This window comes from Nilaparvata lugens, chromosome 14, assembly GCF_014356525.2.
Source record: "Nilaparvata lugens isolate BPH chromosome 14, ASM1435652v1, whole genome shotgun sequence".
Classification (NCBI taxonomy): domain Eukaryota; kingdom Metazoa; phylum Arthropoda; class Insecta; order Hemiptera; family Delphacidae; genus Nilaparvata; species Nilaparvata lugens.
Window position 1 is genome coordinate 10,920,340 of NC_052517.1, and position 17,272 is coordinate 10,937,611.

At 36.2% G+C, this 17,272-nt stretch overlaps 2 protein-coding genes across 5 annotated transcripts in view; one reads left to right on the forward strand and one right to left on the reverse strand.

The window, feature by feature from the left end:
- Nucleotides 1-17,272, reverse strand: part of LOC111058137 (sodium channel protein Nach) — a 475,868-nt gene that overhangs the window by 120,659 nt on the left and 337,937 nt on the right. The gene's annotated exons all lie outside the window — the stretch shown is intronic.
- Nucleotides 3,121-17,272, forward strand: part of LOC111048268 (integrin beta-PS) — a 92,833-nt gene continuing 78,681 nt past the window's right edge. Inside the window, exon 1 of one of the 4 annotated variants that reach the window (XM_022334142.2) lies at nt 3,121-3,331. The gene's annotated coding sequence lies outside the window, so the exon portion shown is untranslated. The remainder of the gene's footprint in view (nt 3,332-17,272) is intronic. The other 3 variants (XM_039440738.1, XM_039440737.1, XM_039440736.1) reach the window with 3 other exon arrangements.

The window sequence follows — 17,272 nt, forward strand, 5'->3', positions numbered from 1 at the left end:
ATTATTCTTTTAATAAAAAACAACTAAATATTTCGAAGAATTCTACATTTTTATTATTAGAGCCTTAATAAGGTAAGATTTTCAGCAATTTGTACTTGCTTTTTCAAATTATACACATTTATGTACATTACTGTCCACGTGTTCCTAAAAAATTTACAATTTAAAAAAATTGTAAAAATATTTTATTTATTAATAAAGTGTACTTTGGTTTCATTAATTATTGTTTCAAATTATTTTTTAGGCCTATATCAGTACCCTTTAAAATAAAAAAAAATTCATGAAAATCGAATGCAATTTAGCACTTTTGCCCTTAAGGGTTGCCCTTTGACCCATAAAATTGCAGGGAAAATTAAATTTATAAAATTTTTGTTCTAATTCTTTAAGTTGCTTCCCATTAAAACAACATTCAAATAAATTTTTATGATAATTTAACGCTACATACACATTTTGCCCTTAAGGGCTGCCCTTTGGGTTTTGGATGATGGAATATATAAGTTTCAAACATTTCAATTCATTTTTTAAATCGCTGCCCTTTTAAACACACGCAGTAAAAATTTTATTGAAATATAACGAAAGTTACCAAATGTTGCCCATAAATGTGCCCTTTTTAACCCTTACGTTGGGCTCATTTTGTATCTCACATTGGTATTTAACTAATTTTCAATATTTCAAAAAAATTTGGGCCTTTAATTAAATTATTTTCGCATTTTTTTTTTTTGAAATTTTATAACTTTTTTTTATTTTACCCATTTTTACCCCTTTTTTAACCCTTAAAGGGTTAAATTCAATTTTCCCCGCCCTGAAAACTTATAGCGTTTTTTCTACACATCCTAACGAACAATTTGAGCTATTAAAGATTAAAATCGAGGCTGTGGTTTTTTTTTTGTTTCACTTTTCGATATTTACGGTTTCAGGTGCTATACTAATAATATAGTTGAACTGTTTTCTGCCATTATCAGCTCCAGTCACAGTTCATGGTAACCATATTCACAAAACATGTTACATGCGAAGAACCAATTGAATGAAAAAATGTTACCTGCATACCTATGCATGCTGCATATATAAAAAGGAAATGAAACATTTTAGTTGAAATATTTTAAAGTTTTTAATAAAGGGTACTACAAGTTTTTATATTCTTTTTATTAATCAATTGTTTTAACCGGTGGGGAAAGTCGTGATATACAGAGTGTTCTGAAAAAAGGTGCCCATAAAGGTGCCCATGATTCCTCTCATCAGAAGAAGAAAAAAAATTCTAATTAACATAGGTCCGAAAATGCTTGGTTACCAAGTTATACGGTATAGGGCGAGAGATTTCGTCTGAATTTCAGTTCCCCTGCCGAAACGAAGCCCTACAGGTATTTTTTGGTTGTTAATTTCGATGTACAATTTAGCGTACTTTATGTAAAATGAACTGAGAAATTCAATAAAACCGTTTCCAGACCTTTAGCTATAGTATTTTTAAGATATGTGACGGAATAAGCGAAGCTTGGTCCCGAAAAACAAGTTTCTTTAAGGTTTGAAGCAGATTTACTATGCTAAATGTACAATAAACATGAAATATTTTATTACAGAACTTGTAGAAAATTTAGTTTCTAAGAGAAAGATGTAGAATAAGTCTAGACAAATAATAATAGATCTAGAATAAGACAAATAATAAAAGATCTAGAATAAGACAAATAATAAAAGATCTAGAATAAGTCTAGACAAATGCAAACTTAAAAAAATAATCCTTAATTACATACAAAACGCATGAAAAATAGAGAGTTTAACAGATTTTGTCTATCTAAATTGTACATCTTAATTAACAGCCAACAAATACCCGTAGGGCTTCGTTTCAGCAGGGGCACAGAAATTCAGATGAAATCTTCCACTCTGTATAACTTGGTATCCAAGCATTTTCGGACCTATGTTAATTGAAAATTTGTTTTCTTCTTTTGATGAGAGGAATCACACCCTGACTTATGGGCACCTTTCTTCAGAACACACTGTATATATATAAGGGAAATTTAGGGGAATTTTCTGAGCCTGATACAATGGACACCCTGTTTGAAACCAATGAATTTCTGGCTTGCTTGGCAGAAGAATAATACTATTGGTTCTTTGGGAGTTTTTATTAGCAGACTGGAAGCATGAACAGTGAACATCACCCAATGATTTCTAGTTTTTTTTCAGAGGAGGTGAAATTCAATAGCAGTCCGGGCTTTAAAAGAGATCATTCTTTATTGACTGGAATATGAAAATTACATGATATATTCAAATCCACCTTACTCATAATTTAGCAACAATTGAACAAAAATCTTGATAATATTTCCGATGTAATTTTGTTTAATAATAATTATAATGTACCAGTATCTGTCGGTGTGTTCAATAGCATTTCCACAATATCGCTATTTTGCCTATTTATATTTCTTTGTTTTATTATATTTATATTTTTTTATGCAGATTCTTGAAACGAAAATAATTTGAAGAAATTTATATTGTAAGAAGAGTAATACCTCCATCGTTATTGTCCTTTCACCAGCTGGCTCAGATCCAGATCAGAATGATTGGATGGAAAAACTGTAGTAATTTATTGCATGCAATGAATTCTTTAGCTAACTAAATGATAAATCATAACAATTTTTTTTCTTATGCACTTACAATGTTTTTATCCTGAAAAAGGACGAATGAGTGAGTTGTTGTTCAACAAACTTGATCTGTAAAAAGGTTCAGAGAATACGTGTTCACAATATTTGAAGCTGACTGATCAATTTTTCTGTTATTGTAGAACATACAAACAGACGGGCACCGACTACAGTAAGTAATAAAGCTTGCTAACGTTTGTTCAATTATCTACCTACTTCAGCTACTGAGATGAATGTATAGTATGTATGTATATAATAAAAAATTAGTAAATACTGATATAACTCACAGTATCTACAAAATAACAGGGAGTGTTCTGTTTCTGTTTCAAAAAGATTTTGGCCTTCAGTAAGTCGAAAGTGAGAACTCGCTGACGCTCGTTAAAAAACTACAATTTATTCTTCTGATTGATCGGATATTCAAATACACCGCCAAAAGTCGGCCATTTTGATTTCATCCTTCCTAGTTTCATTTTTCGCCACCACTAGCAGCATGGTCGGAGTTTCTCAGTTTCCATTTCTGGAGATTTTTACATTCATCTCGTTTGAGTTTTTGAGGAGTGTCTGCTAGAGTGTGAATGTGTTTCTATAAAAAACAGTGATGATCCTGATGAATCACAGTGTTAAGTGTAGTAAATTAGTTAGTTTACAATAATTTGTGTCAAGTGTTCACCAAATGATTATTTATTAAGGATTTAACTCGATAAGACGTGAGTAAACTGAATTTTTCTATTGATAACCTAACATCATAGCCTTGTCCTCAAGTACACTAACTTGCTCCTAGAATAGAATCTCGCACAGTATGCGTTTTTTCATTTTTTGTTAACGTTTTATACATAATATTATTACAAATCTAATGATTCTATACGATTCTATCAGAATAAAATGTCGAATTCTGTGTCAAAAATTTTATTTTTCGATCAAAAAATGAATGAACTAGACCATGAAACTTGTAGATACAAATAAGGAGACTTAACCTAGAACATTGTAACTGTAGATTATTGATTAATGTCCAAAGTTTCCTCATAAAACTATTATGATTTATTGGATGTCTTGCAGTAAATTTAAGCTGTTGTTTAAATAGTTTGAAAGGATACATAAACATTATTTGGAAAAATGGTTCATGGTGAATGATAGTCGGCGAATGAGGATAAAGTAAATTTTAGTAGGCTTAATATCCTCAATTCCGTTTGAAAATTGCTGGAAATTTAGGTGGAAGTTGAATTTTGTTTAGAATGCATTACCGTAGTTATTTTGTTTACAGACCTAAAATAATGAATAGCGGTATATTTTGTAGTGAGCCACCAAATCCGATAGATGAAAACATTAAAATACTATAATAGGTACTGTAATTGAAAGTGAACCAAACCATATAAAATAATATATAAGATAGGTAGTGTTATTAATAAGTTATGACATAACTTTTCCAATCACTAAATGCTCAAGTTTCCATTAGAAGTTTATTCATGTAAACTTATATGGTTCTTTTATCGTGTGTTCCAAATCGGTTAGAAATTATTTTTGAACAAGCTTATCGAGTTCCTACTTTTGACTTGAGACTCAAGTCGTCCCTTATTGTGGGCTTTCATGTTTGACGATAATACTGTCGAATATTTTATCATCAATCAACTTTAAATATTCAACACTTTGGTCCATTATACAGATTAAGTTCTTTGGACAATGCGATTGACTAATTCCCCTTTTTTGGTGTGAAAGGATACCATCTCTATAAGACAACTGTAAAATAGTAAATTCGTATGGCTTTTGTTGATGGGGAGACTGTAAAATAGTAAATTCGTATGGGTTTGTTGATAGGGAGACCCTTGAGGGAAGGTTCCACCTCGCCTGAATAATATTATTTAATCCGTCAATAGGTCTTACAACGTTCATACTTCAGCCGGGACCGACACTTTAACGTTCCCATCCGATAACACGGGAGTGATCTGGTTAAAAAACTTTTGGTAATTAGAGGGTTTGTACCCGGGATCTCTATGCTGCTACGCAAGCACTCTATTCACTAGACCACGGATCACACCTATAGTGAGGTCCACGTTATAAAGGCAGTGTTTGATTAGCAATAGTATTGCTATCCTTGTCTATCATTTAACAAAGTGGATAGCGCTATCTCTTTCTCGCTTTGCTCTGTTGCCTGGTTGGCTTTTAAAAATGTAGAATTAATAATTATTTTATTAACAAAATATTTCATGTTAATTTTAAAAAAATCATTGAAAAACAGGATTTCTAGCTCAATAAATAATAATTTATTTATTAGGTTATCACAAACAATACAAAGATTGGAAAAGAAAAAAACAGGCTATTGCCCAAAACTTCTTCAATTTCCTAATTTACTTTCAAATTGTCCAAATATTATACATAGATTATGTCCATTTAATTTCTACATAATCACAATCTGAAAATATAAATTAGATAAAACAAACACTTTTAAATTTGGATAGATTGATAATAAACTTAATTTATTATTTTAATCGGCCGCTTTGTTCCGGCATCTTTCTGAACGTGACCTTACTCTACCATCTCTAAAAGATAGAAATCATATGAAAGATGCGTGCCTCCTCGCGGTGCGGCTGGATAGCTTGACTTGAAAAGGCTAAAGTCAAGTGAACAAAAACGGAACATAACCGCCATAGCGGACCGGCATAACATCTGCCAGAGCCAGGTTGATGTTTTGAAACCTCCTTATTTCCCCCCCCCCCACCTATCATACCCTTTTCCCCCTTTTCCACACACCTGCTTTTTCCAACATTCTTTGTACCCTCTTTCTTACACCAACCAAACGGCTCCTAATATAAATAACATTCTGCGTCCCGGGGGTATTGGTATTGGTTGGATATTGGCGATGTAGCACAGGGAAATTATTAATTGTCACTGCATAAAGTAATTGAAGTGCCCCAAGGTGTAAGCCTCAGAAAAGCTGACCGGACACAAATGTCTCCCGGTCGAATGGGCCAAAACAGCCCTTGTCAGGGCTCAACACAGCTATCTCAAAATTATAATGACAATACTCTGCTTGAAATTAGGCATAATAATCTAAGATTTGCTCAGCTCAACATTGAAGGAATTTCTAGATCAAAGGCTGAAATATGTGGAGAGATGATGAGGGACCTCAAAATAGATATAATACTCCTTCAAGAGACACATGTTGCTACAAATGCCGAGAGCAGGCTAAAAATCCCAGGGTATTCTTTGATTAATTTTCTTCTTCATGACAAGCATGGTCTTGCCACATATATTACCCAGGACAAGGCCATGCTATGTACAGCTGTGGATGGAAACTGTCATTCCATTGGGATAAAATATGGACACACAACAATTTTCAATGTCTACAAGCCTCCCTCAGAAAGGTGGAGCACTTCTCCATTACCGGCTGCAGAACACCCATGTATATATGCAGGAGATTTCAATTCACACAGTCCACTATGGGGGTACAGTCATGTCAATGCTGATGGAGCAGAGTTAGAGCAGTGGATGGAGGGAGCTGGCTGCTTCCTGGTCTTTGATGCAAAACAGAGCCCTACTTTCCATTCTGCACGCTGGAGAACAACATCATCACCAGATCTCTGTTTTGTGACATGCTCTGAGAATGGTAGGCCACTGATGACTGAGAGAACAATAGAATCCCGCTTTCCAAGAACCCAGCATAGTGTCGCAGTCATTGAAGTTGGATTGGTGCTGCCATCTATCCAAAATCGAGAAATGCCAAGATGGAATCTACGTAGAGCGGACTGGGCCCATTTCACAGAAGTGATAGAAAAGACTGTTAGCAGAATCCCAGTGTCTATTGAGAATTATGATAGATTCACCAAACTGATTTATGTGGCGGCTAAAAGATCAATGCCAAGAGGTCATAGGAAGAGTTACATTCCCTGCTGGAGTAAGGAGTGTAGTGACCTCCTCAAAGAATACAGGAATTCACACAGTGATGAGACTGCCAACCAGCTGATGCAAAAACTGGATGAGGAGAGACGCAGCAGATGGGTGGCTGCAATGGAGAGCATGGATTTTACTCATTCCAGTAGAAAATCATGGAATCTTCTTAGAAGACTGGGAGCAGCGAAAGTGAGCACAACCCATGCAACGGTCTCACCTGATGTAATAGCTGACACCATATGTGAGGTTAGCGATATCAATGTACCACACAGAGACTTACTGCATATGAAGCGACATCTGAGAAGAGAATTGCGTAGATGTACTGAAAGATCTGGCTTTGTGAGTCCAGTGAACCATAGTGAGGTGTTAGCTGCAATCAAAAACATCAAGCTGGGTAGAGCTGCTGGAGTTGATGGCATCCTTCCTGAATTCATAAGGAACCTGGGACCCAAGGCCATACACTGGCTAACTAACCTCTTCACAATTGTTATGGAGAAATCCAGAACACCAGTGGTATGGAAGAGAGCAAAAGTTGTTGCCATTCTGAAGCCAGGAAAGGAGCCTAGTGACCCAAAGAGCTACAGACCAATATCACTCCTATCTGTCATCTTTAAGCTTTTTGAGCGTGTCCTGCTGTCCAGGATTATTGGAAGAGTAGAAGAGTCTCTTCCACAGGAACAGGCAGGATTTAGGGAAGGCCGTAGCTGTGAAGAACAAGTGCTGTCCATCACAACCTACATAGAGCATGGTTTTGAGAGGAAGCTGAAGTCAGGGGCAGTATTTCTTGACCTTAGCTCGGCCTATGACACAGTCTGGCACAGTGCACTGCTGCTAAAACTTACACGGACATTGAAATGTAGAGCAACTGTCAACCTCATACGATCCCTGCTATTGAATAGAACGCTGAGGGTGGCACATGGTGGTATGGAAAGCTCTGTGAGGAGAATACAGAATGGACTACCTCAGGCTCCGTGCTATCCCCGATGCTCTTTAATGTGTATACCGCCGATCTCCCTACCACAGGAGCACAGAAATTTGTGTATGCAGATGATATTGGCTTGGTGGCACAAGATTCCTCATTTGAGGTATTGGAAACTACGCTCAACAGAGATCTGGAAAATTTGGCAGAATACTTCAAGGCATGGCACCTGAAACCCAACCCAACCAAGACAGTCACAACAGCTTTTCATCTCAGTAATCGGGATGCAGGGAGAAGGCTAAATATTGTTTTCTGTGGAGAGAGACTGACACATCAGGAAGCTCCTCGATACCTAGGTGTGCGACTTGATAGGTCTCTAACATACCGCCATCACTTGGAGGGTGTAAGAGACAAGTTAAAGACCAGAAACAATATTATAAGCAAACTGGCTGGAACAACCTGGGGTTGCAATGTGGGAACGCTGCGAACATCCAGTCTTGCCTTGGTGTACAGTGTGGCTGAATACTGCTCACCTGTGTGGGCACATAGTGCACATGTGGGAAAGATCGATGTGCAGCTAAATGAATCCATGAGAAAAATCAGTGGCACATTAAGACCAACAGAGACCAACTGGCTACCTGTGCTTTGTAATGTCCTGCCACCAGACCTCCGCAGATTGAATAAGACAAGACAACTTGTTAACAGGGTTGTCTCAAGGAATGAGTTGCCAATAGCTAAGGAGCTAAATAATGCACCAGCAAGACGGCTACAATCTAGGAGGTATCTGAGATTAGATGATCAGAATGGTCAGGATATTGAAACAATTTGGAAGGCAAGGTGGTCCTCCTCATCAGTAAAGAATAAACACCTAATTGAGGATCCAAATGTACAGGTGCCAGGGACACTGCTTGGCCGCCGGCAGTGGTGCTGTTTGAACAGGTTCCGGACATCTACTGGAAGATGCGCCCAGTCTCTTGCCTTATGGGGTTTTACACCTGACCCATACTGTGAATGTGGCGAGATACAGACAATGGAGCACTTGGTTTCGAACTGCCCTCTGTTCCCATGTGAGGGAGGATTGCAGGAGGTGCATGCGGCAAGTGATATGGGGCTTAAATGGATCGAAGGAGTATTACAGAGAATTGACATTTGAGGCAGACCCATAGAGGCCATTCCAAAATATGCAGTAATACTGCATATAGCATACTGTCCTTCAATGTAATATTTGTTTTGTGTTTTTTAAATTATGACAAGTCATAACTGACGCTTCCACATGCTGGCCCAAAAAGCATAAGCTTATATATATATATATATTATTTTAATCGAGAATGAACAGTTGATATTAATAAACCTGTATCAGCTACCGACAAGATAGTGAGGATCGGCAACGTTGTACTCCTATCTTTCTCCACTGCCATTATAACGTGGACCTCACTATATGACAAAAGTGGAACCTCGATATAGTACACCCCGTTATAGTGCATTCTCCGTTTTAGTATTTTTCTCCTGCATTTACTTTGAACATTCATATAGGCTAGCTCATAATAATATCCTCAAAGTACAACCCATGTACGCTATAGGTAGAATCCTATACTATTAAACGAGCAATCTATGTTTATATGTTTGTATTTCACCGAATCTCGGAAACGGCTCTATAGATTCTCACGAAATTCAGAACATAGTAGGTTTATAATATAAATATTCTATTGCACTAGGTCTCATCCCTGGGAAAACTCGCTGAAGGACATTAAAAGGATAATTATTATTCATCCTTGGAAAAACAGCTGATAACAATTCTTTCGTCGTCAGTTGATGATGGAAGTGTGTGAGCGAGTTCATGTGTGTTGGACTGTGTCAAAATTATGACTCAGCTGTTGAACTTTTGTAATCATTCAATCAGGTACTTAGTGCCGGTTGCAAAAAAGCCGGGTTGTTTTCAATCCTGATTAATTCCAGTAGATCCATCTTTTTTAAATGGTCTTCTCTATTTTGGTTTACATGAACTCAAATCAGGATTAAAATTTAACCGGCTTTTGTGCAACCGGGCCTTTGTGAGGGAAATTTTTACATTCCTCTTGGAATTAATCTCAATTTACTTTGATAAGATAGAACATTTCTGTATGAACTATGAATGTTGAAATTTATTCTTTGGTAATAAATTGTTTATGCTTTTGTACTCCAGAGCGAAGCTCGGTCCCCGATATTCAATACTAACTAGAGTGAAGCCTTTTGAAATATCGTAGATGCTCGGTCTAAACTGCGTTTACAGTAAACGCGTTTGAACTTGAACGCCGTTTAAACCACCAATAAACGAATTAAACGTTTAGTTTAAACGGGTTTATTCAGCACAACTAAGACTGGTATGCAGAAGCACGGTTTAAGCTGCGTTTAGCCCATCAATGGTTTGAACTCAAGTTTAAACCGAGCATCTGCATACGGGCCTAAGGGCCATATGCTAACACTACGTTTACCTAACGCTGAACCACGTTTACATGTAGATATGGATGCATTTATCATAATGAGTCTCATACGGGGTTTAAACGAACAGCTGAAAAGAATATCAGTGGCATTGTGAGCGAGTTCCCTAGCCCGGGGTCTCACTAAAGTGAGGTCCACGCTATAATGGTACTGTTTGTTTAGCAATGGTATTGCTATCCTTGTCTATCATTCAACAAAGCGGATAGTGCTATCTCTTTCTTGCTTTGCTCTGTTGCCAGATTGTCTTTCAACAGTGTAGAATTAATAATTCATCAACAAAATATTTCATCTTAATTATGAAAATTAATTATAAAAATATAATTTGTTGCCTGATAAAATATAATTTATTATTTTAAACAAGAATGAACAGTAAATATTACATTATCAATAAACCTGTATCAACTACCGTCTATGGAAGGCATTGACAAGACAGAGGATCGGCAACGGTTTTCTCCTATCTTTCTCGTTATAATGGCAGTGGGGAAAGATAGGAGAAAAACGTTGCCGCTCCTCTGTCTTGTTAATGCCTTCTATAGACGGTATCTAATACAAGTTTATTGATGTAATATTAACTCTTCATTCTTGTTCAAAATAATCAATGATATTTTATTAAGCAACAAATTATATATTTCAATAATTAAATAATGAATTTTCATAATTAGGATGAAATGTTCTGTTGATAAATTATCGATTATACATTGTTAAAAGACGATCTGGCAACAGAGCAAAGCGATAAAGAGATAGCGCTATCCGCTTTGTTGAATGATAGACAAGGATAGCAATACCATTGCTGATCAAACACTGCCATTATAACATGGACCTTACTGTAGAATTGATTGTTCTTCTTCGTCTCCTATCTTGTTCTTCACCTGCCTTCTTCTGTCTTCTTCTCCTTCTCCTCCACTCTATCCACTCTACCTTGTTGTTGATCTTCTTTTTGTCCTTCTTTCCTTTCTCCTTTTTTCTCTTCCTCATTCTCCTCCTCTTCCTCCTCCTCATCCTCCTCCTCTTCCTCCTCCTTCTCCTCCTGCTCCTCCTTCTCCTTCTCCTTCTCCTCCTTCTCCTTCTCCTTCTCCTTCTCCTTCTCCTTCTCCTTCTCCTTCTCCTTCTCCTTCTCCTTCTCCTTCTCCTGCTCCTTCTTCTTCTTCTCCTTCTTCTTCTTCTCTTCCTCCTCCTCCTCCTCCTCCTCCTCCTCCTCCTCCTCCTCCTCCTCCTTCTGTCTTCTCCTCCTGCTTCTTCTTTTTCTGCTCCTCCTCCTGTCTTCTTCTCCTCCTCGTCCTTCTTCCTCTTTTTCTTCTTCTCCTCCTCCTACTGTTTTTTGTGTTTTTCTTCACCTCTTCGTTCTTCTCCTTCTTCTCCTTGCCACACTCTCCACTGCCATTATAACGTGGACCTCACTATAGCATTATTTCTGTCTTCATATTTTGAAGTCATATCTGCTGACTGCTGTCTTCCTAGATGTTTTCATGTTTATGTTCTACTTTCATCTACTACAAATAACGCTTTTATCTACCTGATAACATTCTATTTTCTCTCTTCTTCTTCTTCTTCTTGCATCTTCTTCTCCATCTGCTTCTTCTTCATCATCATCATCTTCTTCTTCATCATCATCATCATCATCATCATCATCATCTTCTTCTTTTTCTATTTCTTCTTATTCTCCTTCTTGTATCTTCTTCTCCTTCTCTTTCTTCTACCTTTTGGTGTTATTTTCGGCCCCACAGGACAGGAAGTGTGTGGGTGAACTTGTATTAGAGAATAAAATTACTATAGTCAGATTCTTTTCTATCTGTCTTAATTAGTTGAATGGCGACCATTGGTTTTTATTTATGAGGAATACTGACTCTTTTAAAGTTATTCATTACTAGTGAGACTAACTTTAAACTGTCAGCGTTAGATTAATGGGAAGCATTGGTGTTATCCATAAGGAATACTGGCAGTTGAAAGTGAATAGATAACATGAAGTAAGGGAGGTGAGTTGAGACAGCTCACCTCATAGATTGAATCGGCCATAGATAGTAAGCTCTTTTGATTTTGATACGGGGCAATTCGTTGCGTTGCTTGTTGTCAACAGTTGAACGAGCGTAGCGAGTTCTTACCGATGACTATAGTAATGTCCACGTTATGGCAGTGGAGAAAGATAGGATAACAAAAAAAGTTTATTTTGCATGTTCAAATTCAAATTCATTTATTTATTTATTCATAACAACGTTGCCGATCCTCTGTCTTGTCTTGACGGAAACTGATAAAGGTTTATTAGCATTAACTCTTCATTCTCGTATAAATTAATCAATTATATTGATATTAAGCAAGAAATTATGTTTTTCAATAAGTTCATAAAAATTTCCATAATTAATATAAAATATTTTGTTGATTAATTATTAATTCTACATTGTTAAAAGACGATCCGGCAACAGAGCAAAGCGAGAAAGAAATAGCACTATCCGCTTTGTTGAATGAGGAACAAGCATAGCAACACCATTGCTAATCAAACACTGTCATTGTAACGTGGACCTCACTATTCAGTCTCGAGTCGTTGTCCGTTTGTAAGTTTGTTTGTTCGACGATTACTCTCGATTGCTTTCATGAATCAACTTCAAATTTTCAACACTTAGGGCCGGTTTCCGAGCCAAGTTATAGACTTTCAATAGCTGGAGTCAGAAAATTGGTTTTCCAAAACGGGGCTTGATCGCAGTCTACGTTTAAATTTAATTTTGAAAAAGTAGAAAATTGAACACAAAATAAAATAAAGATAGTGTAAAATTTCAGCTAGGTATTTTGAATTATTTAGGAATGTTTCATTTCGTCGAGAAGAAACGTTTTCAATTATAAAAATGAGAAAATAAAGATTATCATAAAAACTGCGATTAGGCCCCGTTTTGGAAAGCTAATTTTCTGACTCCAGCTCTTTGAAGTCTAGAACTTAGCTAGATCCCGAGCTCGGAATTCGGCCCTTATTCTTTGAATCATTATACAGATCGAGTTCGTTGACCAAAGAAATTGACCCACTCCTTCGTCATTTTTCAGTAAACAACAGCATTACATAGAAAGTGTGTAAGAAAAAAATTGTAGTGACTTATCCAGCTGATTGCTATTTGTTTTTTGAAAGTTATTAAGAAAATAAATCTAGTATAATTGAATTGCTAACTGCAGAAGGGACAGTGTCCAAAATTTTCATTTTTATTTTTATTAGCTGAATGAAGTTTATATGGATAGATGTATCGTTTACTGTAGAGATGGAACTTCTACACAGTCAATAAAGCCTTAATAACAACATGTGATATTGACCACTTACTGCAGATAGGGAACATGTCCTGGACATGTTACCTTTCTGCTGTAAATAGAAAAATTCTCCTGTAGGTAGTGCTAGCGGTGCTAGCAAAAATTAATAATGTTTAAATATTGGACAGATGATCTGTTTTATCCGAACCACTTGATGCGCATTTGGGGGTCGTGACTGAGCCAAGTAATGGCTGATTCAAAATGGCGGATCCAGCGTTCATTAAAACGGTCATAGAATGGTTACCATTCATGATAGAGACCTCTCGTAAACGCGAATCGAATCACAATAAACTATCCTACAAAGTTTGTTTTTATACATTTCCACCTAGAACTTGATTTTAACCGACAAAAATGCACTTTTTCAAAAACATTTCATTTTTAAAGAGTATGTTTTCTGTATAACTACTTTCAATGACGATTTTTAGATATAAAGTGTCAAACAAAAGTTCTTTGGAATGAAATTCATAATCTACTCCCGTTTGTTTCAAGTCTTAATCATCTCTTGTTTTGGAGTTATGATTTTCTTCATGGTTTCATTCTAGCCACTTAACCAAGTAGCTATCATTTAAACTGAACTATAAGTATGCGTGTTGATAAATTTCGTTTAAGAAATACCCAGTGGAATCTACAACTTTCTATGGAACACAAGGACATGCTACCCATAAATTTTCTAGAAATGAAAGACATAAAAAATGTAGACTTAAACTTAAAACTTTAAAACTTCTGTAGAATGAAATTTAGGTCAGTAATTACATATTATCATGTACAATATAACTATACATATTCACATAAAATACTAAATAATTCTACTCGTTAGTTTTCCTATAAAGTAGTTTTTTGCTTCTTCTGTAGAATTAGGAAAACTGGACAAGATCCCCTTCTGCAGTTAGTGATTCAATTATACTAGTGACCCCCTGGCTTGAACCACTACCTCCGTAAACAAAGGCGTAGTGCGTACGTGTGACGTTAGCACAGGTAGGGCTCTCAGACCAATAGAAACTCTAGCTGATATAGATCAGCTGAAATCAACGAATTTTTATTGGTGTAGGAGCCCTACCTGTGCTGACGTCACACGAATGCACTACGGCTTTGTTTAGGGAGGTGGTGCTTGAACTCGCACTGTATTGTAATCTTAAAAACCCGTTACTTCTAATTGTACATAGTTGATGAAAATTGCTTAATATTTATCTTACAAAAATAATTAGACTGTAGGTTTCATTTGGGATCCTATTTGAAATGAAAAATTACTCTTCAATATTTCTCTGTCGCTTTAACATCTTTGACCCTCATATGAATCCAAATACTTTTTTTTAATTATGAGAAGGTGGTCATGTGATACATTATCTTGATAACGCATGAGAAAATAAATGGCTAAAACCGCTCAATTGATATAATAAGCCCGTATTTTTGTTGATGTAAAATTTGTATATTAACCAGCTGAAATCATGTGTCAGCGAATGAAGGTCTGTCTGTGTGATGGCTCCAAAACGTCTCAGCTGGTTTTATGAATGAGTGAATGGAGATTCTGTAATAATTGCATGCAATGAGTTCTTCATCTGAATATAGAATTATTCAGATAATTATTATTATTATTAATTATTCAGATTTTATAAACAAAAACAAAAATGGCTGATTTGATGGAGGATTTGGATTTATTAGACATTGAGGACTTTTCGATTCCAAATTCACAAGATGTCAACAATACAATCCAACCTTTCAACTTGAAAATCATTAATTTCAACATCAGAAGCTACATAAAAATTTTGAAGAATTTCTTATTCAACTGGAAGACCTGAACGTGGATTTCGACGTGATAGTCTTAACGGAATGCTGGATTGCTGGTGGTGTTTCCTTGAAATCAATTAATAATTATACCTGCTACAAAACAGAAAACAATATCCTACAGAATGATGGAGTAATAATTTATGTCAAATCCGACTATTTTGTCGAAATAAAAGAAATTGCAGTTAGGCAAGCCAACTGTTTGAATATGCATTTAAAAATTGGGAAAGATACTTTTGTTATAACAGCGTTATATAGATCTCCATCACACTTGGACTTAACAGAATTTCTCATTGATCTGAGGCAGATTTTGAATGATAATGGAAAGTATTTTCACATCGTTCTAGGAGATTTGAACATCAACACAAAAGAACCAAATCAGCACAGGCAACTGGAAGACTATGATAATCTACTCAGTGAATATGGATTCCTACATTGTATAAAGCAGGCAACTCGTATTGGAAATAATAGCGCTTCATGTATAGATCATATTCTGATAAACTTTAAAAAAGATATAATACCAATAGTTTTCCCAAATTCTATTACAGATCATTTTATAACTATTCTGGGAATTAAATATGATGCGGTGGAACACAATCACAACAGAAGAAAACCCTACTATGAAAGTATTGATTATAATAAACTTTCATTAGCACTAACAAATGAGACCTGGAATTCCGTGTACCTGCAGGAATGCGCTGATAGTGCTTTGAAGAAAATGATAGAAATACTGAAGAAATACACAGAAGAATGTAAAGTTATTAATAGAGTATCGCACACAAAAAGAAAAATTAAGCCTTGGATTACAAATGGATTAATTACATCAATAAGGAAGAGAGATAAATTACACAGACAAAGCAAGAATAATACAGCGAATCTACAGCTTAGAGAGTATTATAGAAGGTACAGAAATCTACTAACAACTGTAATAGAAAATGCTAAGAAACAATACTTTTCAAGGCGATTTGAAACTTCCAGCAACTCCAAGCAAACATGGGAAGTAATAAGAGAAATAACCGAAGTGCAACGGCCAAGAACACAAATCCACCAAATCAACTTGGAAGGGAGAGAATTGAAATTGGGAGATGATGATAAAGATATGGCAAATTCTTTCAATGAATTTTTTATTAGTATTGGATCAAAACTGGCCCAGGACATTCTAAATAGCGATTGTAATGGCGCAGATGAGCATGCGGCAGCTGATCAGATAGTCTGCCGGTCATTATTCTTTACACCTGTCAGTGAGGACGAAATGATAAAAATCATTAATAGTCTTAAAGATAATAGTGCACCTGGACTCGATAATTTAAAACCAGATTTTTTCAAACAGAATAATACGATACTTGCCAAGCCTTTAACACATATTGCAAACAGAATTTTTGAGGAAGGTGTTTTTCCACAGTGTCTTAAGGAAGCTGTCATTTGTCCAATCTTCAAAACAGGAGATAAGAAAGATATGAATTGCTACAGACCCATATCATTACTAAGTACATTATCAAAAATTTTTGAAAAGTGTATCAAAACAAGACTGATCAGCTTTCTTGAAAAAAATAATCTTCTATCGCCAAACCAATATGGTTTTAGATCTAGTCGCAGTACAAATGATGCTATCCACTATGTGACCACTCAGATTGCCGATAAAATAAACACTGAAGAGAAACCATTGGCAGTATTCTTAGATTTAAAGAAGGCTTTTGATACGGTGTCACATGACATTCTTCTTTCAAGGCTTGATAACTATGGAATAAGAGGAGTCGCATGGAATCTTTTCAAGAGCTACCTATCAAACCGAACACAATGTGTCAGAGTCAATGGATGTATAAGCAACAAGCTGACTGTAAAGTTTGGAGTGCCACAAGGAACAGTACTAGGACCAATTCTTTTTCTTCTCTACATAAACCCATTATGCAACATGGAAATTAATGGATCAATCACCACCTTTGCAGATGATACTGTTCTACTGTTCTCTGAACCGACCTGGGAGATGACCTGGAGAGAAGCCGAGACTGGACTTCAGAGGGTGTCTCGCTGGTTGAGTGAAAATCTGCTAACATTGAACCGCGAGAAAACCTTCTTTCTGACCTTTTCGGCGACTCAACATGGACAGCCAACAGGAGATGAGATAGTAATCAAGAATCAACGGAATAACACTTCATATACAGTTCGCAGGAAACAGTCACAGAAATACCTGGGAGTTACAATGGACTCTTTTCTGCGCTGGGATCATCATCTCAATGAATTATGCGGGAGACTGAGGAAGACTATCTGCAGATTCAGGATTCTGAGGACACTGGTCGACAAG